The following is a 24468-nucleotide window of genomic DNA, read 5'->3' as shown; positions in this document are numbered from 1 at the left end:
TACACAGCTTAGTTACACGACTTACCTCGACAAATGTTCATGTACATAAAATCTACTAATCCGACATTTTTCTCTTTTCCTCGTTCTAACTCCAAATTTGATCTATCTGGATCTATACGAGTAAATTTAACATCAATTTAATACAATTTAGACTCAATTCACTCCAATTCACATATTAGGAAAAATTACCATTTTGCCCTTAAACTTTTAATTAATGACGATTTCGTCCCTTAGCTCGGAAAATGTAATTCATGCAATTTAATCATTGTTCAAAGCCTAACAGAAATTTTAGTATAACATTTACAGAACATGTATTCCAAAAATTTCAGAATTTGTGTTCAATTTTCACAACTTTACAATTTAATCCCTAAATCACATTTTCATCAAAGTTCACTTTGTAAAAGTTGTTTATCTATCAACAACCTTTCATTTTCTACCATAAATTTCAAAATTTTAGCATATTCATCCATGGAAAAATTGTCATACAAATTAACCCCCAAAATAGATAGATTAAGTTATCTCGATCTCGAAAATATAAAATTACTAAAACCGGGACAAGATTACTTACCTAATTAAGCCAAGTAAGCTTTCTTTCTCTTTCCTAGGGTTTCTATGTATTTTGGGGAAGAAGATGACATAAAATGATGATATTTTGTTATTTAATTAATTTATCACATTTTATTTTTCATCTTTCCAATTTCATCCTTTTCTTATTTTATTTTCCATGGATGAATCGTCATCCTTAACATCTAAGCATTTTTAATGGTCTAGTTACCATGTAAGGACCTCCAAATTAAAGTTTTATAGCTATTTAATCTCTTTAGCACTTTGTGCAATTTGGTCCTTTATCAAGTTAAACATGTAATCGGTAAAATTTTTTTACGAAATTTTAACACAATATTATTATCATACTATAGATAAAAAAATAGTATTAAAATAAATTTTTTTCTAGACTCGGATTTGTGGTCCCGAAACCACGGTTCTGATTTTATAAAAAATTGGCTATTACACCAGTAATTTTATAGAATGTATAGTTAATTAAGGTATAAGGACTAAATCGTAAAGGTAGTAAAAGTTAATTACTATAGATTTTGAATGATTAAAAAGCTTAGTTGTTCATTAATAGGGATCTAAAATGGAAATTAAGCCATTTTGGATTAATGGTGGATAGTTGGAGCAATTTTTATTAAGTAAATGATATTAAATTTTATAATTAAATTAATTAAAGCATAAAAAAAAAGATGTTGCCATATTCTTTTCTTTTATTTTCTTTCCAAACCGTTTCACCATTGAAGAGAGACCAAAGGTTTCGTCCAAGCTTTAGTCCTTCAATTGGTAAGGAATTTCAAGTCATTTTCTTGTAATTTTTTATTTTTGAGATCTCGGAAGCTTGATTTAGCTAGTATAGGGACTATTTTGCAAAATTATTAAAGTTTATAAAAGTTTCCACTGTTGAATCTTGAAGCTTTTGGTACTAAATTGATAGATTTTGAGCTTAGATATGAAAAAGAACTAGTTTGTAAAGAGAAAATTGTTATTGTGAGCTTAGGAAATAAAGTGTAAATATTTTGAAATTGTTATGAAATATCTGTAATTATATATATTAGAGGGCTATAAAAAGATGAAATTGATTTAAAAATCAAACCTAAAATTTGAAAGCTATAACAATTTTGGTTTTAGGGACTAAATTGAATAAAATGTAAAACTTGAAAGAATATCTTATAAATGAATTTGTAACACCCATAACTTGATCTGGTCGTCGGACCCAATTTACGGAATGCTACATTTATAACCGAAATAGAACGCATTCAATTCACATTAATTATCTCAAATAATCAAAGAATACTTCATAAATGCATAATTATAAATCAAACACAACGGATGTAACAAATCTTTGCTTAGTAAGCTTGTATTAAATTTAAACTTTAACTTACCGTAAAGGTTGCAACTTAAACAATTTGCAATTAAATTCATAAGCAAGGTCAACCTATGCAAATCACAAGTCTCACAAGGTTAGTGAGTTCACATATGCAAAACTTATAGCTTTATCATGATATAAAACATATACAAGTAAATACATATTGTAACACCCTGAATTTGGGCCTAGAAGTTTTGGGCCTTGAGCATGGGAGCGGTTGAAGGCAGCTTATAATATTCTGTTGTGCGTGAAAATTTTGTTAATGAAGGCTTGTTTTAGTGGTAAGTGTGTTGAGAAGTGTTGGAGAAGTCCTGGGTTCAAACCTGGACTCTAGCAAAAATTTTGGTTTAAGGTGAATCAACCCTGGGTGTAGTAGGTAGGCCTTAAGAATATTGTTGGAGAAATTGTGACACAAAAAGCCTTGTGGCTTAGTGGCAAGTAGCGTGTGGAGCATCTGAGGGGAGGCATGGGTTCGAATCCCATGGCAAGCAAAGAGCATTTATTTTGTTAACAGGGGGCGGCAATAGTTGGTGTTGAATTTAAACTCTGATGATGGAGGGATCCCACATCGGGAAGCTAACATAAGAGTGGATGCGAAGTTGGCTTTAAATATAGAGAACCATGAGGAGAGTAAGGTACCTTTCTTAGCTGATCCCTTTTGCTTTATGGCGTGCTCATTTGGGTTGGGCGTCGGCTAAGAGTGCTCGGAGTGTGGATTAACTCCAGTCTCCAATCAGGTGTGTATTTTCTCGCTACTCTAGCTATAGGATGGCTACTTCGGGCCGCGATGGGCCGAAAGGGGTCATGTGGGCTCAATGGGCCTACGAGCCCAATTGGATAAGTTGTTTGATGGTGTAGTAAATATTGGACTAGGCTAGGTGAATCTCATATCTGTGGCTAGATTTGGGCTAAAAGGGCCACACGAGCGTGTGGGCCCATTTGGGCCGAGAAGGGCTTTAGGCCCATTCGTATTGTTATCCCTGTTTAGAATACTTTAGTTTACCAAATTATTGAAATATCCTCAGTTGTAAAATTACCAAAGTACCCTCGGTTTATAAAATTACCCAAATATCCTTGATTTGCAAAATTATCGAAATACCCTCAGTTTGTAAAATTACTAAAATACCCTCGACATGTAAAATTATCAAAGTAACCTCGATTTACAAAATTACCATTTTACCCTCGATTTACAGAATTACTGTTTTACCCTCGATTTACAAAATTACTATTTTACCCTCGATTTACAGAGTTACTATTTTACCCTTGAATTACAAAATTACTATTTTACCCTCGATTTACAGAATTACCGTTCTACCCTCGATTTATAGAATTACCATTTTACCCTCGATTTAGAGAATTACCATTTTACCCTCGATTTAGAAAATTACTAAAATACCCCTGGTTTGTAAAATTACTAAAATACCCCCTGATTTGTAAAATTACTGAAATACCCTCGACTGGTAAAAATTACCAAAGTACCTTTGATTTATAGAATTACTGTTTTACCCTCGATTTACAGAATTACTGTTTTACCCTTGATTTACAAAATTACCGTTTTACCCTCGATTGTGAAATTACTGAAATACCCCTATAGGGTAGAATTACCAAAACACCCTTAGTTTGTAAAATTACCAAAATACCCTTGTAGGGTAGAATTACTAAAATACCCTAGTAAGGTAGAATTACCGAAATACCCCTGTAGGGTAGAATTACTGAAATACCCCTGTAGGGTAGAATTACCGAAATACCCCTGTAGGGTAGAATTATTGAAATACCCCTGTAGGGTAGAATTACCAAAATACCCCTGTAGGGTAGAATTATCGCAATACCCCTATAGGGTAGAATTACTGAAATACCCCTGTAGGGTAGAATTACTAAAATACCCCTGTAGGGTGGAATTACCGAGATACCTTGTGGGGTAAAATTACCATTTTGCCCATAAGGTGTTAAATGACTGTTTTGCCCTTGTGGCCAAGTGACTAACTTGGACTGTGTGGTTGACGGATTTGATTGTGAATATATGTTGGTGATATGAATGATTTGACTGTGATTGTTTGATTCAAATATGGACATAATATTCTGATTCTGTATGTTGTATGCGATGACATGTATATCTGTTGCATGGGATATGGGTTATATTGATGGAGGAAGCGTTCTGGCAGCCTCGCTGCAATCTGGTGGCTTCGCCACATATATCTGTTCTGGTGACTTCGTCACAATATCTGGCAGCCTCGCTGCAATCTGGTGGCTTCGCCACGTATATCTGTTCTGGTGACTTCGTCACAATATCTGGCAGCCTCGCTGCAATTTCTGTGGTGTGTAGCGGTTGGGTGGGTCGAGTAGTCTCCCCACATGGTGTAAGGTTGGTACGGGGGTGTATACGGCTGGATTGGGTTGGGATTGCATTCATATTCTGATTCTGATTCTGTTACCTGATACTGATTCTGATTCTGTTACCTAATTCTGATTCTGATTCTGATTCTGATTCTAGTTATGATAATGTTTCTTACTCTGTAATGGGTTAAAGCCCATCTGATACTGTCTGTTATAGTGGGCTAAGGCCCAATTGATACTGAAACTGTAAGTAAGGCTGGTGCCAGACTTTTAATTCTTTTATATGACTGACTGTTCCTGTTTATAGTAGGGGATTTCACACTGAGTTTTCGTAAACTCACCCCGTTTATTAACCTTTCAGGTAATTTCCAGACTTAGACGGATCGGAGCTGCGAGGGGCTCGGAGGAAGCCACACACGCTGTTTATGTTACAATTTTGATTATTACTTTTAAATGTTTTATGTGGGTTGTAGTAAAGCCGTTGCAATTTTCTGGATTTCAAATTTGGAATTTTATTTATTGTTCTTATAATTGCTAGTATTAGAACACGGTTTTCCAAAGCAACAACTGTTGTTCAAAACATCACGTAACCGCAATTGTTTTTAAATTAAGCTTCCGCAACTGCCAGGATTTTTTTACAAAGTTGTTAAGAATGTTATTCAGCTGAGGTTTTCTAACAAGGTTTAAAAATGATACAAGTTTTTAATTATTAAGAAGGGTTTTTAATGGAAACTTGGTTTCCGAAAAACACTTCAATGTGACACGCCAGATTCGAGCCAAACTTCTAGGCCAGGTTTGGGGTGTACACATATACAAGTAAATACATTTGTGATGATCGTTTTATGAAAAACTAAACTAGACTATGATCACGACAAAGGCAATCGCACCTATCGAATGGTCGTATAGCTATGGTGAGTCCAGAATATCGTATCCACAATGAATAAAAGTACTAGTATTAACTATCTTTCTATTATTTAGCCTAGAATAGAAGAGGTTTTGTTTTAATCTAAATTTAACTAAACTAATTAACTAATAAACACGATAGAAAGTGAAGAAAATAATCGAATAAACCAATAATAAAGACAATACCCAAGGAAGAATCCACCTAGACTTCACTTATTATTTTGACTCTGAATCAAACGATTTATTCACTTGTCTTGATCCGTAAAAATCCCTAAATTATGTTAATATCTCTTTCGAAACTAAAAACAACTGACTCTAGGTTGATTAATTGAAATCTCTTTCTAATTAAAACCCCTATTGTCACATTAACTTGATCTATGGATTCCCTTATTAAATTTGACTCTAATCCGGTAGATTTATGTCTCCCTATTTCTGGGGTTGCATGCAACTCCGCTTAATTATGGTAGATCTACTCTTAAGCAGAGACTTTTGCTCCTCTGAATAAGTGCATCAACTTGAATTAATATCCTGAAAATATTAGATGAAGAATTAAGAACACATAATTAAGAACAAGAACAAGTATTTATCATTAAATTCAGAAAATTAAATAATAAGATCCATCATAGGTTTCATCCTCCCTAGGTATCTAAGGAGTTTAGTTCTTAATGTGAAAGGAAAACATCTCAAATTTAGAAAAACAACAAGACATAAAAAAACCCAAATAAAATTCGAAAGAAATTTGAATGAAGATCCTCAATCTTGAGGTGGATCTGTTTTTGAGACGATTCCAACAGCTTCCTTCTAGTAATTTTTGCTTTTTTCTCTGTGTGCCCCCTTAGGTCTTCTTCTAGTATGTATTTATAGACTTTTGAATGCTCAAAAACCTTAAAAATTGGCTTTTTCCGCGTCTTTGGAAAATAGGGAGTGATATCAACACGGACTAGCACATGGGCGTGTGGCCTACCCGTGTGGATCCGGAAAACTCCAATTTTGGCCCCTTTTTCGCTCATTTTGCTCCCAAATGCTCTCTTAAGTATAGAAACATGAATTCAAGGGATTAGGAGCATTAAATTCACTAATTTACATCATTAATTGTCCATAACTGCATTAAGAATGGGATTAAAATATGTTACATTTATGGTTTATCAAATATCCCCACACTTAAGCATTTGCTTGTCCTCAAGCAAAATCCTCAACTCACAATTAAAATTAATTCTTCTCAACTTATAATTCTCATCAATAATGTTTCGAAATAATTCACAAATAATCATGCATTGAAAATTCAACTAAAAGAGCCCTAAAGATTCAAACAATCCAAGTCACACATTTTTTTAAGACATGAAAACATAGGTATCTCCCCTTATCTAAGTACTTACCTTTAATTCAAAATCAACAATATTTTACATCCTCACTAAAGATTCACTCAAATCACTCAAAGTGTTTAAGGTTAAAAAATTAAGCAGTCAAAAGTCAATTATGAAAAGTCATTACCATAGGCTTACATGAAAATCAAATCTCCACCACTATAAAATGATATGATACACAAATCAAAAGGTCTTTAAAGGGTAGTAACGGGGAGTGAGTTTAAAGGTGTGGATAAAGGCTGAAAAAGAAGGTTAGAATCGAGATTGAATCGATAAATTACCTAACTAGAAAAATAAACTAATACCGAATAATTACATCAATCGAAATTATTATAAAATAACACGAGCTTCTTATCAGAATATGAAATTAACTACTTACGCTCAAAAACATAGAACTAGTAATAATTCAACATAAATGTGTATATATAAATATTTTTTTCACTTTTTTTTCACCTTTTTTTAGAACAATAGATAATAAGAGAAAATTTAACAACTAAAACAAAAGAACATAGTTAAGCAACTAACCAAATCAAATCTCGACAAAAAGGGAGTCAATAAAATGGGAAACAATTCTCAATGAATCAAAAAAAAGTTATGGGTTAATATTAAAGGTTAAATCAAGAAACAATTTGTTAGGCTTAAAGGGGGTTTACTAAGGGTTAATTATGAAGGTAGGCTTATGGGATAAGTGGGTTAAAACCTAGGTGCCTTTATCATCTCAATATATCAAATTAAAGGTGTGGTCTTGACATGTATAATCGAAGCAAGTTCTAGAATAACAAATCAATATTGACATACTCGTAACCAATAATAAAGTGAGCAAGAAAAAATTGTATCCTCTAAAGGCTCAAAATCTCACAAAAATTATCGCTTTTGATGTCAATCTTGGAAATTTCAAACTTCAAGGTAATACTTACAACCTAATTTTTTTTTAATTCTGAAAATAGATTTATCATGCTTGATTCTCTAGTGTCTTAAAGTTTAAACAATCAATACACAATTACCTATGAATTTAATCTAAAACACATCAACGATAATCATAAATTAATAAGAATTCATTCTAATAGTAATGTGAGAAATTACTTAAACATAAGACATAATTCAAGATTTTCTAATAATTCTATAGATAACCTCCCCATACTTAAGATGTACATTGTCCTCAATGTACAAACACATATAATCATAGTATAAACAGAATATCATAAGAGAGGGAAAAAACTGAAACTGCCCTGAATATTGGATGAAATCTTCAGAATAGTGAAAAGCAGAATTGCAGTTAAATTTAAATGTAACTCATGATTCCGAGCAAACTAACAAGAAAATAAACACAAATAATAAAGAAAATTAATGGGTTATAACTCGATTAGAAACAACCATAAATCTTTCAAAAAATAATAATGAAAATAAATTGAAGAGAAAAAAAAATAAAACAACTAAAACAAAATTAAAAAGAAAGATAAAAAATAAAATAATAATAAAAAATAATAATAAACTCAATAATATCAATAAACTTAAAAGGTAATTGTAATGATAATAGTAAAAATAAAAAAATATAAAAAAGGAAAAAAATAGAAATAGCAAAATAAAAATAATAAAAGTATATAAAAATTTAAAATATAAAAAAAATTAAAAATATAAATATAAGAATACTAAATTAATTAATTAATTAGTAAAATAAAAATAAATAATATAACAATTAAAAATAAATAAAATAAAATAGAATTAGGGTGATTAACCCAGTTTTCACATGGCCATGGACATGCTGTGTGGGTCACATGGCCATGTCGCCAGGCCGTGTGTGTTTTCCTTCGCTTCTCCCATGCTCATGTGAAATCCCACACACCCGTGTGGCCAGGCCGTGTAACTCTCTGACTTTGAAAAAAAAATTAGCTCTAGGTTTCACATGGCCTAGGACACGCCCGTGTGTCCAGGCCGTGTGGATCACATAGCCATGTCGCCAGGCCGTGTGCGTTTTCCTTCGCTTCTTCCACACCCATGTGAGATCCTACACGCCTGTATGGCCAGGCCATGTGCTCCATACACCCGTATGGCCAGGCCATGTGGGTCAAAAACACATTTTTTTTTGTAGATTTTGAAAATTAATTATTTTTTAAAAAAATAATGAAATAATATTAAGAAAATTAATAGTGTTAACACTCGGGTTGCCTCCCGAGAAGCGCTTATTTAAAGTCTAAGCTCGACTTACCTCGTATTCGCACGGTTACGGTGGTTCATAGAGTCGAAACTCCTCTTTCTCACTATCAATTCTATTATCAACATAAGGTTTTAGCTGAGTAATATTTACCTTAAAAGTGCCCAATTTGAAATGATTTACCTCGACTGTACCGTTGGGAAAATATTTAGTACCGTAAAAGGAGTTGCTCCGTTTGCATTAAGCTCTGAAGTGGTGATTCGAGGGTCTGTTTTATCCAACAATGCCTGATCGCCAATCTTAAATTGGTTCATCCCATCCTTAAGCTCGTCATGGAGTCGCTTTGGTTCATCGTGTATTCTAGGTTTCTCCTTGACGTATGTCCGCCATTCATCTAATTCATCGATTTGTAATCTTCTTTCTTCATGATTTGTTCTGTTTTTGTTATGTAAACTGGACTGTGACTCTGTCACATTTTTTCGAGGTGTTTTCTGCAAAGAATGTTTAGCCACAAGGTTATTAACATTAACAGAACTCGTAATATCATCTCTATTACTAGATATCCTAACAGAATCACGAGCTTGGAGTTTAATCGTGTCATCACCTACACGAAGTATTAACTCACCTGTACCAACATCTATGATAGTTCTAGCAGTTGCTGAAAAGGGCCGTCCTAAAATCAACGGTACGTCACTATCCTCATCCATGTCTATAACAACAAAATCAACTGGTAAAATGAATTTATCAATTTTGACGAGTGCGTATTCAACAATACCCCTAGGAAATCTAATTGTTCTATCTGCCAATTGAAAGCTCATCCTAGTCTATTTGGGTTTCCCAAGACCTAGTTGCTTAAACATTTTGTAGGGCATGACATTAATACTAGCCCCTCAATCAGCCAAAGCATTATTAACACTTAAACTACCAATTAAACAAGGAATAGTAAAACTCCCTGGATCTTTCAATTTGTTGGGTAGTTTATTCTGCAAAATGGTCGAGCACACTACATTTAGCTCCACCTGCGACGAATCGTCTAACTTTCACTTATTTGCTAAAAGCTCCTTTAAAAATTTAACGGAATTTGGCATCTGCGAAAGAGCTTCAATAAACGATAAGTTAAGATGTAATTTTTTTCTACAATTTAAGAAATTTACGAATTGTTCGTTTGTGTGGTCTTTCCTTGTCGCATTTGGATATGGCACATGAGGTTTATATTTCTTTATAACTGGTTTTTGTTCGTTGTGGCTCACCTCAACCTTACCTTTACCTACCACATCTTCTTGTCTCGATTTTGGTTCATCTTCAACTAACCCTTCTTTATCTCGAACAGTAATCACATGAAGCTGCTCCCTTGGGTTAGTTTCGGTGTTACTCGGTAAGCTACCTTGTGGTCATTCTACAATCATCTTGGTAAGTAGACCAATTTGATTTTCGAGCCTTTGAATCGACGCTTGCTGATTTTTGAGTGTGGTTTCGGTGTTTTGGAAGCGAGTTTCTGACACCGAGATGAATTTCATTAGCATCTCCTCAAGGTTTGATTTTTTTTGTTGGTAAGGTGGTTGTTGGAAACCCGGAGGGGGTGATGGTGGTCTTTCATTTCCTTGGTCTCCCCATGAAAAATTTGGGTGCTTTCCCCGACCTGCATTGTAAGTATTACTGTAAGGATTACTTGAGGTCTAGGATTATTACCCATATAATTCATTTGCTCATTTTTCATGATAGGACCGTAGGGTAGATTTTCTGAATTGCTCATTCCACCTCCACTCGTGTCACACTGCATCACCGGATGTACCTGCGAAGAACCACATAAACCATCAATCTTTCTATTTAAAAGTTTTACCTAATTTGACAACACGGTAACCGTATCAATGCTAAAAACACCGGATGCTTTTGTCGACTTTGTCCTCATAACTTGCCACTGATAATTATTTAGTGACATCTCCTCTATGAACTCATAAGCCTCCTCATGTGTTTTATTATTTATAGTACCACCGGCAGCTGCATCGATCATTTGCTTAGTTGAGGGGTTCAAACCATTGTGGAAAGTCTGAACCTGTAGCATAGAGGTAACCCATGGTGAGGGCACCTTCTTAATAGATCCTTATACCTTTCTCATGCATCGTATAGGGTCTCTAAGTCCATTTGCACAAAGGAAGAGATATTATTCTTCAACCTTGCTGTCTTGGCCGGCGAAAAGTATTTCAATAAAAACTTCTCGGTCATTTGATTCCAAGCAGTGATGGAACCTCGTGGTAAGGAGTTCAACCACTGCTTAGCCTTATTTCTCGATAAGAAGGGGAATAATCGTAGGTGAATGGCATCGTCAAAAATGCCATTTATCTTGAAAGTATCACAGAACTCTAAGAAATTGGCCAAATGAGTATTTAGGTCTTCATCCTGCAAACCATCAAACTGAACAAACTGTGGAATCATTTGAATAGTGTTAGGTTTCAGTTCAAAATTATTTGCCGCAATAGTAGGTCTAACAATACTCAATTCGGCCCCAGTGAAAGTGGGCTTGGAATAATCGTACATAGTACGAGGAGCAGGATTTTGATTTACAGGATTCGTGGCAACCATATAAGGTAGCGGATTATTCCGATTGTCAGCCATCTCCTTGGTAATATTGGTATCGTCCTCGTGCTCTTCCTCTATGTACTGTAGACTCTGCCTTACTTTTCAATAATTTTTACGAGCTGTGCTTTCAATTTTACTGTCAAAAAGTAGAGGTCCTGATGGGTTTCTTCTAGTCATAAACTACAAGAACTTGCCAGAAACAAACAAAAAAAATTTAGTAATTAAAAATAAAACTAAAACAAAAATAAAATGCAATAAAATAAAAAATGGCTAAATTAATAAAAATCAAGCTGTAACACCCCAAACCCGGCCTAGACGTTATGGCTGAATCTGGCAGTGTTACATTGGAGTACTTTACGAAAACCTGCTCTTGCTGATGAAAACCCATTTGAAAATTTAAAGCCTCTTTGTTAGAACTCAAATCATTCTAGCTATTCGTTATTCATTTTAAATTGTCATTACTTCTAAAAAATTATTTGTTGCGGAAGCATTTCAAAAAGTGTTGCAAAAACGTAGTGTTTAAAAACAGTTATCGTTTTGGAAATAGCATTCTACTTAAACAGTTATAAATCGTAATAAACCCAAATTAAAAGCTAGAAAATTAGAGAGGCCTTATTACATAATTTAAAACCCAAAACAAATCTAATAGAAAATAAACGCCAAATAAAAGAAAACCGAAGCAATAGTGTGGCCATCTCCAAGTCCCTCACAACATCGATCCGCCTAAAGATTACCTGCACAGTCGAAAAGAAAGAGTGAATTTATGAAAACTCAGTGTGCAATCCCCTATAAGTCGATCAGTATACACCATATAGTAATAGTCTTGGCCTGAGCCCTATTCAGTAACACTGCAGAATGGGCCTTAGCCCAATACTATAACAAAATAGTACAATAATGCAACCCATCCCAATCCAACCAATACACCACTTTGTACCACCAACACACCATGTGGGGACAAAGTCAACCCACCCAGCCAACACACCAATATCGCAGCAAAGCTGCCAGAAATAATATCACAACAAAGCTGCCAGTAATAGTAACGCAGCAAAGCTCCCACTATCAGTATATGTGGCAAAGCCACAAGTAACAGTATATGTGGTAAAACCATCAGTACAGTACACTTTCTCCTTAACAGAATCCCAACCCCATGCAGAATGTCATCTCATAAATCATACATGTATGCAGAATGTCATGCTCAGAAAGAACAGCCAAATCACAGCACAAATTAGTCATTTACCCTCGAGGGGTAAAATAGTCATTTTACCTTATAGGGGTATTTTGGTCATTTTACCTGCCTTAGGGTCCAGGTACTCTTATCGACCCATCAGAAGGTCTACAGTCACCTCGAGTGACTCATGAAACCTTAACGAACCTAACCGTGTATATGGGCCCAGGCCCAATATGAGGCCCAAGTAGGCCCACACGCCCGTGTGGCCCATCAAGCCCAAAAACGACCACGATCGTGGAAACTACATAGCGCAGTCCAATATTTACCACATAACGATGATTTTTTTCATGTGGAGCCCACAAGTCATTGGGCCCACACGACCCATTTCAGCCCATCGTGGCCCAGAACAACCAAAACCCATGAGAATGCTCACGGTGGCCTCTACAGTCTTACACTTATGATTCGTGGGCCTGGCCTACCACACTAGCAATCGCACGTTCGTGTGGCCTCAAACACCGTATTTTCGGCTTTTACCGTTTTGCAGTTGGAAGGGGGTGTGATTACACACCTGATTGCGACAAAGTACCAAAATCCCACGAGCGCTAATCCTACATACATTCAAGGCATTCCATTAGCCGATTGCCAGTAAGGTAAATCATACCCTCCTTAATACCTATACCAAAACATTAGATACTTGTGAAAGAATAGAAGTGGTTTATCCCACTTAACCGCTGAATAATATTGGTCAGCCAAACTCCTAACAAATCGACAGTAAATAGGAGGCGTTAGCAATGGGATTAACACAGCAGAGAGGGGAAGTATGAGAAAACCACAAGATTAGAAGCAAGCAGGAACCTACCAACGCTAAACCACTTCAAAGAGAAGGGCGGTCAGCCAACTCTCACCACGAATGCCGCAAGCACCCCGAGTGACAGGGACAGGAGTAGAATAATTGTATCCCTAACGGTATTTGGCAAGGAAGAAGAGATTTACAAAAAGATCATAATGGGGAAAGGAAACAAAACATGAAGATCAAGAGCACTTACCAATTCATCCGGAAATCCTCAATAACCTGAATCAAAGACTAAGATAACCGAATAAAGGGTGGAGCAGTATTTGGCCAAGATACTAGACAAGTAGAAGAGATGACCAAAACGATCTAAAAGAGAAGAAAGAAAAACAACCAAAACACTACAGAGTCAAAAGATCGAGTTAGGGGAAAAAAGCAAATGTTCGGCTTAAGCAATACAAGAAGGAACGATTGCAGAAACTGAAAGAACAAGGATGATGAGGGAAAGGATATTCAGCTCAGGTTAGAAGAGGTAAAAGATATTATCTAAGTAATCAATTTCAGCCTCAATCCCCCAAACACAAAGAAGAAACAAAAGTAGAGCAACTAAAATGGAGAGGACAAAACCAAAAGGTGTTTCGATACCAAATTGCTAACCAACCTATGACCGAATAGCTTAGGAAAGTCCCGATTCGGCACTACCACCATCACATCCCTATTCCTTTGATTTTATCCTAATATTTATCCATGATTTACTCCACAAAATAGTCCAACTTCCTACTCAAACTCCCATGACCGACTCAACCTTAGAGTCTCAATCCAACTCCACTACTTACCTAGCTCAACAGCAAAATAAATTCTCCATTGAACAACCCAGGACTCGAACTCAAGTCCCCCAGCAGAAGCAACACTCCACCTTGCCACTAGACCACGTGCTCTCTTTGTGTCATAAACAAACACAATTATTTATAAGGCCTATGTGAAAGTGTCCAGATTCATTTAAGAGCAATACAAAAATCTTTCAAAAGCCAGAACTTGAACCCAGGCTTCTCAAACACTCCCAAACACACCCAAACCACTTAGCCATTACAAAAAACATGCAATTTGTATCAGATAATACAAAATTAAAGACTCTAAATTTTTAGGGCGTCACAACTCTACCCGCTAAAAGAAATTTCGTCATCGAAATTTACCAGATCAGAAAAGATGAAGGTATTGTTGTAGCATAGCCTCCTCAAGTTCCCACGTGGCTTCCTTTGAGCTGTGATTACGCCAAAGCACCTTAACCAGTGGAATAGATTTCTTTATCAGCACCTTAACCTTACGATCCAATATCTACCCTGGCTCCTCCTCAAAGGTCAGATCTGGCCTAACCTCGATCTCCTCAACTGGTACTATATGTATGGGATTAGAGCGATAACGTCTTGGCATGGAGATGTGGAATACATCATGAATTCGGTCCAACTCTAGAGGCAACTCAAGTTGATAGGCGACCGGTCCCACATGATTCAGTATACGATAAGGCCCAATGAACCTAGGGCTTAGCTTACCCTTCTGTCCAAACCTCAGAATCTTCTTCCATGGTGAGACTTTAAGAAAGACATAATCCCCCATAGAGTACTCAATCTCTTTACATTTCAAGTCTGTATACGACTTCTGTCTGTCTGACGCTGTCTTTAAACGGTCTCGAATTAACCTTACCTTGTCTTCAGTATCAGAAACTATCTCAGTCCCCAAAGCTCGTCACTCACCCAACTTAGTCCAACACTTAGGAGTGTGGCACCTACGACCATATAACGCTTCATACGGTGCCATCTGGATGCTGGATTGGTAGTTATTGTTATAAGTGAACTAGGCTAACGACAAGTAACCTTCACAACTACCTCGAAAATAAATCACATAGCTTCTTAGCATGTCCTCCAGTATCTGAATCACCATCTCTGATTGACCGTCTGTCTGAGGATGGAACGCAGTACTGAAGTCCAACCTTGTACCCAGTGCCCCATGCAACTTCTTCCAAAATTGAGATGTGAATCGAGGATCCCTGTCAAATATAATGGAAACCGGTACCCCATGCAGTCTTAAAATATCAGCCACATACAACTTAGCCAACTTTTACAGCGAATAATCAGTATAGACCGGTATAAAATGGGCAGATTTAGTCAAACGGTCTACGATAACCCATACCAAATCCTTCTTAGTAGGTGTTAAGGGCAGCCCACTCACAAAATCCATGGTTGCCCTCTCTCACTTCCAGAGTGGAATTTTAACTGGCTGCAGTAAGCCTGAAGGCAGTTGATGCTCAGCCTTAACTTGCTGGCATGTCAGACACTTACTTACATAATCAGTAACTTCACTTTTAAGTCTTGGCCACCAGTACAGCTCACGAAGATCTCGGTATTACTTGTTTCAGCCAGGATGTATAGTATTGACCGCCTCAGATTAGAATCTCTTGGTACACAGACTCTTCCACGAAAACACAACACCCCTTCACTATTTAGTCCAAAATCTAAAGTCTCCCCATTCTCAACTTGTCAAAAACGAGGAAGTAGTGTCTCATCCATCAACTGCTTACCCTTAATATATTCAGTCCACATTGGTTTAACTTGCAGCTCAGCTAACAAGCTACCATCATCAAGCAAGCTGAGACGAGCAAACATCCCTCTTAAGTCGGCTACAACCCTACGACTTAGTGCATCAGCTACTACGTTAGCCTTACCAGGATGATATTCAATTGAGCAGTCCTAATCCTTGAGGAGCTCTATCCACCTTCGCTGCCTATAATTTAACTTTTTTTGAGTGATGAGGTACATAAGACTTTTATGATCAGTGTAAATGATACACTTCTCACCGTACAAGTAATGCCTCCAAATTTTTAGAGCAAAAACCACCGCAGCTAACTCCAAGTCATACGTAGGGTAATTTGCCTCATGGGTTTTAAGCTGACGAGACGCGTAAGTAATTATTTTACCCTCCTGCATCAACACACAGCCCAAACCAACGTGTGATGCACCGCTATAAATAGTGAATTCCTTCCCAGGTTCTGGCTGTATCAAAACAAGGGCCTTAGTTAGAACCTTCTTCAGTTTCTCAAAATTTTCTGCTGCCTATCAGTCTAATCAAACGATACTCCTTTACGCAATAACCTAGTCAGAGGTGCAGCAATCAGTGAAAACCTCTTCACAAAACGTCTGCAATATCCAGCCAGACCTAGAAAACTTCGAATTTCAGATACTGTCTTTGGTGGTTTCCAATCCAAAATAGCTTCAATTTTCTAAGGATCAACTCTCACCCCCTTGACAGATACCATATGGCCCAAAAATGTCACCTCGCGCAGCCAGAACTCACATTTGCTGAACTTCGTGTATAACTGCTTCTCCCTCAAAATCTACAGAATAACACGGAGATGCGTATCATGTTCTTCCTCAGTTCTTGAATACACTAGGATATCATCTATAAATACTATCATGAACCGATCCAGATAAGGCTAGAACACCCGGTTCATCAAATCAATGAAGGCAGCTGGTGCATTTGTCAGCCTAAATGACATCACTAGGAACTCATAATGACCATAACGAGTCCTAAAGAAATCCCATGATAGCCGGTCGACCTGAGTACCCTTTCTCATGGTAAGCCACAACTAATAGGCCTCATCTAGCAGTAAAGACACTACACCTTTTAATTTTTGCTCAGAAGTGCAGTCCAGGTCATCCATTACTCTTTTCTTAGCTTCCAACCAGTATTCAACTAAATTAAGGGCTACCCTGGAAATACCTCTAAAAAATTTCGCCCCATTTGATCGGAGTCGTTCCGAAACTGATCCATGGCTCATAGTACCCGTATTGGTTCCAACAACTCTTTCTAAAATTCGAAGCATAGCCTGGGATAATGCATCATCCCCAGCTGCTCGATCGTAAGATCCCATCTCAGTTACCGGTGAAGCTGGTGCCCCCTAGCCTCATTGTTAGGTATGTGGCCCGATGTCGAAGACCCAGCCCTAGCACTACCACGGCCTCTACCGTGGCCTCCCCATTAAAAATTTGGGTGGTTTCTCTAATCTGCATTGTAAGTATTATCGTAAGGATTATTTGAGGTCTAGGATTATTACCTATATAATTCATTTGCTCATTTTCCATGATATGACCGTAGGATAGATTTTTTGAATTGCTCATTCCACCTCTACTCATGTCATATTGCATCACCGGATGTACCTGCGAAGAACCACATAAACCATCAATCTTTCTATTTAAAAGTTCTACCTGATTTGACAACACGGTAACCGCATCACCAACACACTATGTGGGGACAAAGTCGACCCACCCAGCCAACACACCAATATCGCAGTAAAGCTACCAGAAATAATATAGCAGCAAAGTTACCAGTAACAGTAACGTAGCAAAGCTGCCAGTATCAGTACATGTGGCAAAGCCACCAGTAACAGAATATGTGGCAAAGCCACTAGTACAGTACATTTCCTTCTTAATAGAATCCTAACCCCATGCAGAATGTTATGTCATAAATCATACGTGTATGCAGAATGTTATGCTCAGAAAGAACAACCAAATCACAGCATAAATCAGTCATTTACCCTCGAGGGGTAAAATAGTCATTTTACCCTATAGGGGATTTTGGTCATTTTACCTGCCTTGGGGTCCAGTACTCTTATCGACCCATCAAAGGTCTACAGTGGCCTTAAGCGACTCGTGTAACCTTAATGGACCTAATCGTGTATATGGGCCCAAGGCCCAATATACGGCCCAAGTAGACCCACACGTCCGTATGGCCCATCAAACCCAAAAATGACTACGGCCGTTCAAACTACACAGCCTAGTCCAATATTTACCACATAATGATGATTTTTTCCATGTAGAGCCCACAAGCCTATTGGGCCTACATGGCCCATTTCAGCCCATCGTGGCCCAGAACGGCCCAAACCATGAGAATGCTCACGGCGGCCTCTACAGTCTTACACCCATGATTCGTGGGCCTGGCCTACCACACGAGCAATCGCACGCTCGTGTGGCCTTAAACATCGTATTTTTGACTTTTGCCGTTTTACAGTTGGAAGGGGGTATGATTACACACCTGATTGCGACAAAGTGCCAAAATCCCACGAGCGCTAATCCTACATGCATTCAAGGCATTCCATTAGCTGATTTCCAATAAGGTAAATCATACCTTTCTTTAATAGCTATACCAAAACATTAGATACTTGCCTTGAAAGAACAGAAGTGGTTTATCCCACTTAACCGCTGAATAAGATTGGTCAGCCAAACTCCTAACAAATCGACAGTAAATAGGGGGCGTTAGCAACGGGATTAACACAACAGAGAGGGGAAGTACGAGAAAACCACAAGGTTAGAACCAAGCAGGAACCTACCAACGATGAACCACTTCGAAGAGAAGGGCAATCGGCCAACTCTCACCACCAACGCCGCAAGCACTCCGAATGACTGGGACAATAGTAGTATAATCGTATCCCTAACAACATTTGGCAAGGAAGAAGAGATTTACAAGAAGATCATAATGGGGAAAGGAAACAAAATGTGAAGATCAAGAGCACTTACCAGTTTGTCTGCAAATCCTCAATAGCCTGAATCAAATACTAAGATAACTGAATAAAGGGTGGAGCAGTATTCAACCAAGATACTAGACAAGTAGAAGAGATGATCAAAACAATCTAAAAGAGAAGAGAGAAAAACAACCAAAACACTACAGAGTCAAAAGATTAAGTTGGGGGGAAAATCAAATGTTTGGCTTAAGTAATACAAGAAGGAACGATTACAGAAACTAAAAGAATAGGGATGAGAAGAGAAAGGATATTCGGCTCAGGTTAGAAGAGGTAAAAGATATTATCTAAATGACCAATTTTCGCCTTAATACCCTAAACACAAAGAAGAAACAAAAGTAAAGAAACTAAAATGGAGAGCACAAAATCAAAAGGTGTTTCGGCACCAAATTGCTAACCAACCTATGACAGAATGGCTTTTGGAGAGTCCCCATTCAGCACTACCACCATCACATCCCTATTCCCTTGATTTTCTCCTAATATCTCTCAATGATTTACTCCACAAAACACTCCAACTTCCTACTCAAACTCCCATGACCGACTCAACCTCAGAGTCTCAGTCTAACTCCACTACTTACCCAGCTCAACAGTAAAATAAATTCTTCATTGAGCAACCCAGGACTCGAACTCAAGTCCCCCAGCAGAAGCAATATGCCACCTTGCCACTAGACCACACGCTCTCTTTGTGTCATAAACAAACACAATTATTTATAAGGCCTATGTGACAGTGTCCAGATTCATTTAAGAGCAACACAAAAATCTTACAAAAGCCTGAACTTGAACCCCGGCTTCTCAAACACTCCCAAACATACCCAAACTACTTATCTATTATAGCAAACATGCAATTTGTGTTAGATAATACAAAATTAAATACTCTAAATTTTTGGGATGTTATATAACCGTTCCTAATATCTTAGTCCCCAGCAACGGCTCCAAAAACTTGATAATCATGTTATGAAACACTAAACTAGACTACGATCACGACAAAGGCAAGTGCACCTATCGAATGGTAGTATAACTATGGTGAGTCCAGAATATCGTATCCACAAGGACTAAAAGTACTAGTATTAACTATTTTTCTATTATTTAGCATTGAATAGAAGGGATTTTATTTTAATATAAATTTAACTAAACTAATTAACTAATAAACATGACAGAAAATGAAGAAAATATTCGAATAAACCAAAAATAAAGATAATACCCAAGGCAGAATCCACTTAGACTTCACTTATTTCACCTAGACTTCACTTATTATTCTGACTTTGAATCAAACGATTTATTCACTTGTCTTGATCCGTAGAAATCCTTAAATTATGTTAATATCTCTTTCGAGACTAAAAACAACTGACTCTAGGTTGATTAATTGAAATCTCTTTCTAATTAAAACCCCTATTTCACATTAACCTGATCTATGGATTCTCTTATTAGATTTGACTCTAATTCAAAAGATTTATGTTACCTTATTTCTAAGGTTACGTGTAACTCCGCTTAATTATGGTAGATCTACTCTTAAGCAGAGACTTGTGCTCCTCTGAATAAGCACATCAACTTGAATTAATATCCTGTAAATATTAGATCAAGAATTAAGAACACATAATTAAGAACAAGAACAAGTATCTATCATTAAATTCAGAACATTAAATAATAAGATCCGTCATAGGTTTCATCCTCCCTAGGTATTTAAGGAGTTTAGTTCATAATGTGAAAGGAAAACATCTCAAATTTAGAAAAACAACAAGACATAAAAAAAAACCCAAATAAACTTTGAAAGAAATTTGAATAGAGATCTTCAATCTTGAGGTGGATCTGCTTCTGAGACGATTCTGGCGGCTTCCTTCGAGTAATTTCTGCTTTCTGCTCTGTGTGCTCTTTAGGTTTTCTTCTAGTATGTATTTATAGACTTTTAAATGCTCAGAAACCCTAAAAATTGGCTTTTTTGCGTGTTTGGGAAACAGGGAGTGATATAGACATGGGCTGGCACATGGGCGTGTGGCCTACCCGTGTGGATGACATCGGCGTGTGGCCTGCCCATGCGGATCCTGAAAACTCTGATTTTGGCTCCTTTTTCGCTCTTTTTGCTCCCAAATGCTCTCCTAAGTATAGAAACTTGAATTTAAGGGATTAGGAGCATCAAATTCGCTGATTTATATCATTAATCATCTATAAAAGCATTAAGAATGGGATTAAAATATGTTAAATTTATGGTTTTTCAATTTGATATACCATTCATTCAACATCTATTCATTTAACATTTCACATTTTCATTTTAAGTATTAATTCCAAATGTCCCTTTTTACATATCTATCTATATAAACATTTCGTATAAACACTTCATATAATTATTTCCATATAATCAATTCAAACAATCATTTCATATATTCATTTTATATAACCATTAGTATAACCGTCTCATATAATCATTTCATATTACACATTTAACACAATCATTTTATAATCACATGTCTTTTAAAAAATTCATATCAATCTTTCCATTCAAAGTTTCATTCCATATAACTGTTTTATATATCTATTTTAGTTTATACATTTAACACATGATAAACCAAATGAAATAACGTCTGATACATGGGAACCATGCTCACACAAAATGTGATTGTAACTGTAATTGTAATTCTAATGCTCACACGAGTTATGAAAGAAGTTTGCTTGGATGAGCTGTGGGTCGAGATGTTGCTCACACGAGTTGCAAAGAATCTGCAATAAATGCAGGACCTCAGCCATCAGTAGATGATCGGCTCTGTATGTACTAATGTCCATAGTGTGAATACTGCAATAAAATAGAGAATTACGAGATGGTATTTACAAGTATATAGGTCGAGTTGTAATATAGATTCTACAACGAAGTAGGTGAGTACTCCGAGGATCGTACCTAAGGGAGGTGAGCACTAGATTAATTCTTAACTTAAACATTTAAATATCTAATTAATACTTTTTAAATTAGTTATATTACAAAAGTAAAATAATAGATAATTTTAGGGTTTCTTAAACTAATAAAATAAAATAACAAAAAAGAATTGAATTTTAAGAGGTGAAGAGAATAAAGTGAATCAAATTTGAAGTGGGTGATTAGCTCGCTTCAGCAATCCCATTCAATTGTCGTCTCAGGTTTCTCATCAACCAACTAGTCACTACCTTAGTAGGATCTTCCGATCCTCTACTAACATAATGAGTCAACAAAAACTACTTATCTTTTGACCTCATAATCTAGATTAGCTTGGGGTAAAGGTGTTCACGAATAGCCAATACCAATTTTAGGTTAATTCCTACCTTGATGACTTCCTGGGTTGTCAGGCATTGAGTTTGTTTCACATTCTTCCTTTCTCAAACAATTGATCTGTTGAGTAACCCTACAAAATAGTTAAGAGATCATGCCTCCACTTGCTAATCTCCCATACAAAGATTAGTACCTCATGACATTCATAAACAATATGGAATAGATGGAAGAATTTATCATAGTGAATGAATTGAAGTAGAGAGTTTAAGAAGAGCCTGATTGGTATTGATAATAAGTGTGAATCCATAGAAGTTGATCTCCTTTACAAATCAAATCTCTTGAAAGAAAAAAAAGAACAAATAAACTAAAACTATGAAAACCTAAGAAAGCAAGAAAATAAAACTAAATCTCAGAGAGAATCTAAGTTAATGAAGTGTTTTTTAACAAGTGAAAAATGAGCCTATTTATAGCTTTAGGTGGTTGTTGTCCTCAAACCTAGGTTAGCTGATGTTCCTGAGCTTTAAAGTTTAATTATGCAGACCAAAATGCCCCTTCTTCATGTTTAGTTTCCATCACAGAGTCAATGTCGAGATACACCAGGACGTGTGTTGCGACATAGCAACCCAATATGCTCCTCTGTAGCCATCTTCAGGGGTATGTCATAACACCCTTAGTCTGTATCGCGACATCGAAGGTAGACTTGAGTTTTCTTCATTATGTTTCCTATCCTGCGACATTAGACTTCCCATGTTGTGACATAGCATGCAATATCGGCCTAAAATGCCTTCTAATGGTCTTCTACACACTCACAATGTACGTTAGCTCTCCCTTAGGCTTCATTTGGCCCTTAAGGTCAATAAAAGGCTTAATTTTCACATTTTATTGAATGTAAGTAAAACTAAAGAAACTTAACTAAAATGTAATGAAAATGCTTATATTCAGGCTCATTAAGTGTGAAAACTAGTTCGATATGCTACACCGAATTACGAAAGATCAAACTCCCCTACGCTTAAGTTATTGCTTTTCCTCAAGAAACATAAACAAAGATGACAAATAAACATGACAATCCTTGAGCAAGTATGGTACAAGTATTGACTTTGGAGCATATGACTTAGGCATTTCATGCTTACTAACAACTTCAACATGATGAATAGTTGACTTACCACCTTTGACTTTAAACATCTAAGCTCAATATGTTACAAAACATACAAGTGTTAAGGGTCTCACCTATAGGAATCCATCAAAAAATCATACAAGTACTTTAATTATTCGAGCAGAATACAAATAGTCATTTATGCGTATGTCTAGTATGATGTCCATTCATATATAAAGATATCTAGGTCACATAAGACTTTTCAGCTTGTAACATTCTAAAGCTTAGGACAATTATGGAATTCAAAAATAGTAAGCAATAAAAGGGTTAAAAATGCAAAAATAGTTTGGCACATTGTATTGATTCCTATTCTCCCCCCTTAGTGACCCTTACCCGCTGACCATATTATTTCTCCTTCTCTCACCTTTCTTGTCTCTCCATGTATAGGAAATCATAGCATGACATAGTAACTACGTTTAGCTATAACGTGGTTTGTGCAAGTGTACACAGTCATTCAAGTAATAAGTAAGTAAAATAAGTTATCGTCTCCACAGGGACTGTATAAGCTTAACTGATTGATTGTAAAATTATAATTAACAATTTAATGTAAAAACTGGATAATTTTGATGGTGATTATTAAACTAAGTAAAGTTAATTAGATGCAAAGATTGATCCCTATGCAATTCTAAACTAGATGCAATTTACCCAAATTTATGAATGAATGGCTTTAGCAACAAAAACAATCAACTTTAAATGGGCTAGGATAATTATATTAATCAATTCAATTTACTTTATAATGCTTAACAATGTTCGAAAATACTTCTACGAAAATACTTCTATGCAACTCAATCTTTCATGAGTTTGGAAACCAAATTAAGTCCCTTAAGAGTCTTTTACTTAGTTAAATATGCATTTTACTGATCATATTAACTAAGGGTTTCTTAGCATTTATGTAATGTCACATGGACATTTACGTTTGCAACAATTTAATTACAAAAACCTAAAAACTATGTAAGATAATAGAGCTAACTAAACATATTATGAACCTCAACTTAGTCGGGTTTAAAGATCTAAATTGACCATTGCACTTTTCAATTATGTGTCTACTAGCCGTCATCGAGTTAGGATCACTGTAACAACCCAAACCCGGCCTGAAAGTTTGGCTCGAATTTGGCGTGTCACATTGAAGTGTTTTTCGAAAACCATGTTTCCATTAAAAACCCTTCTTAATAATTAAAAACTTATACCCTTTATAAACCTTGTTAGAAAACCTCAGCTGAATAACATTCTTAACAACTTTGTAAAAATCCTGGCAGTTGCGGAAGCTTAATTTAAAAACAATTGCAGTGATGTGATGTTTTGAACAAC

General features: G+C 36.3%; 1 non-coding gene across 1 annotated transcript; it reads left to right on the top strand.

Annotated features, from left to right (window-relative positions):
• The first annotated feature begins 10739 nt into the window (after positions 1 to 10739).
• Positions 10740 to 10846, top strand: LOC121217573 (small nucleolar RNA R71). Its single transcript, XR_005913680.1, has one exon. It is a non-coding gene; the product is annotated as a small nucleolar RNA R71 (small nucleolar RNA).
• Positions 10847 to 24468: the final 13622 nt, after the last annotated feature.

Source organism: Gossypium hirsutum, chromosome A02 (assembly GCF_007990345.1).
Source record: "Gossypium hirsutum isolate 1008001.06 chromosome A02, Gossypium_hirsutum_v2.1, whole genome shotgun sequence".
Lineage (NCBI taxonomy): Eukaryota > Viridiplantae > Streptophyta > Magnoliopsida > Malvales > Malvaceae > Gossypium > Gossypium hirsutum.
Note: the sequence above shows the minus strand (reverse complement) of the source record. Positions and strands in the feature narration are given on the sequence as shown.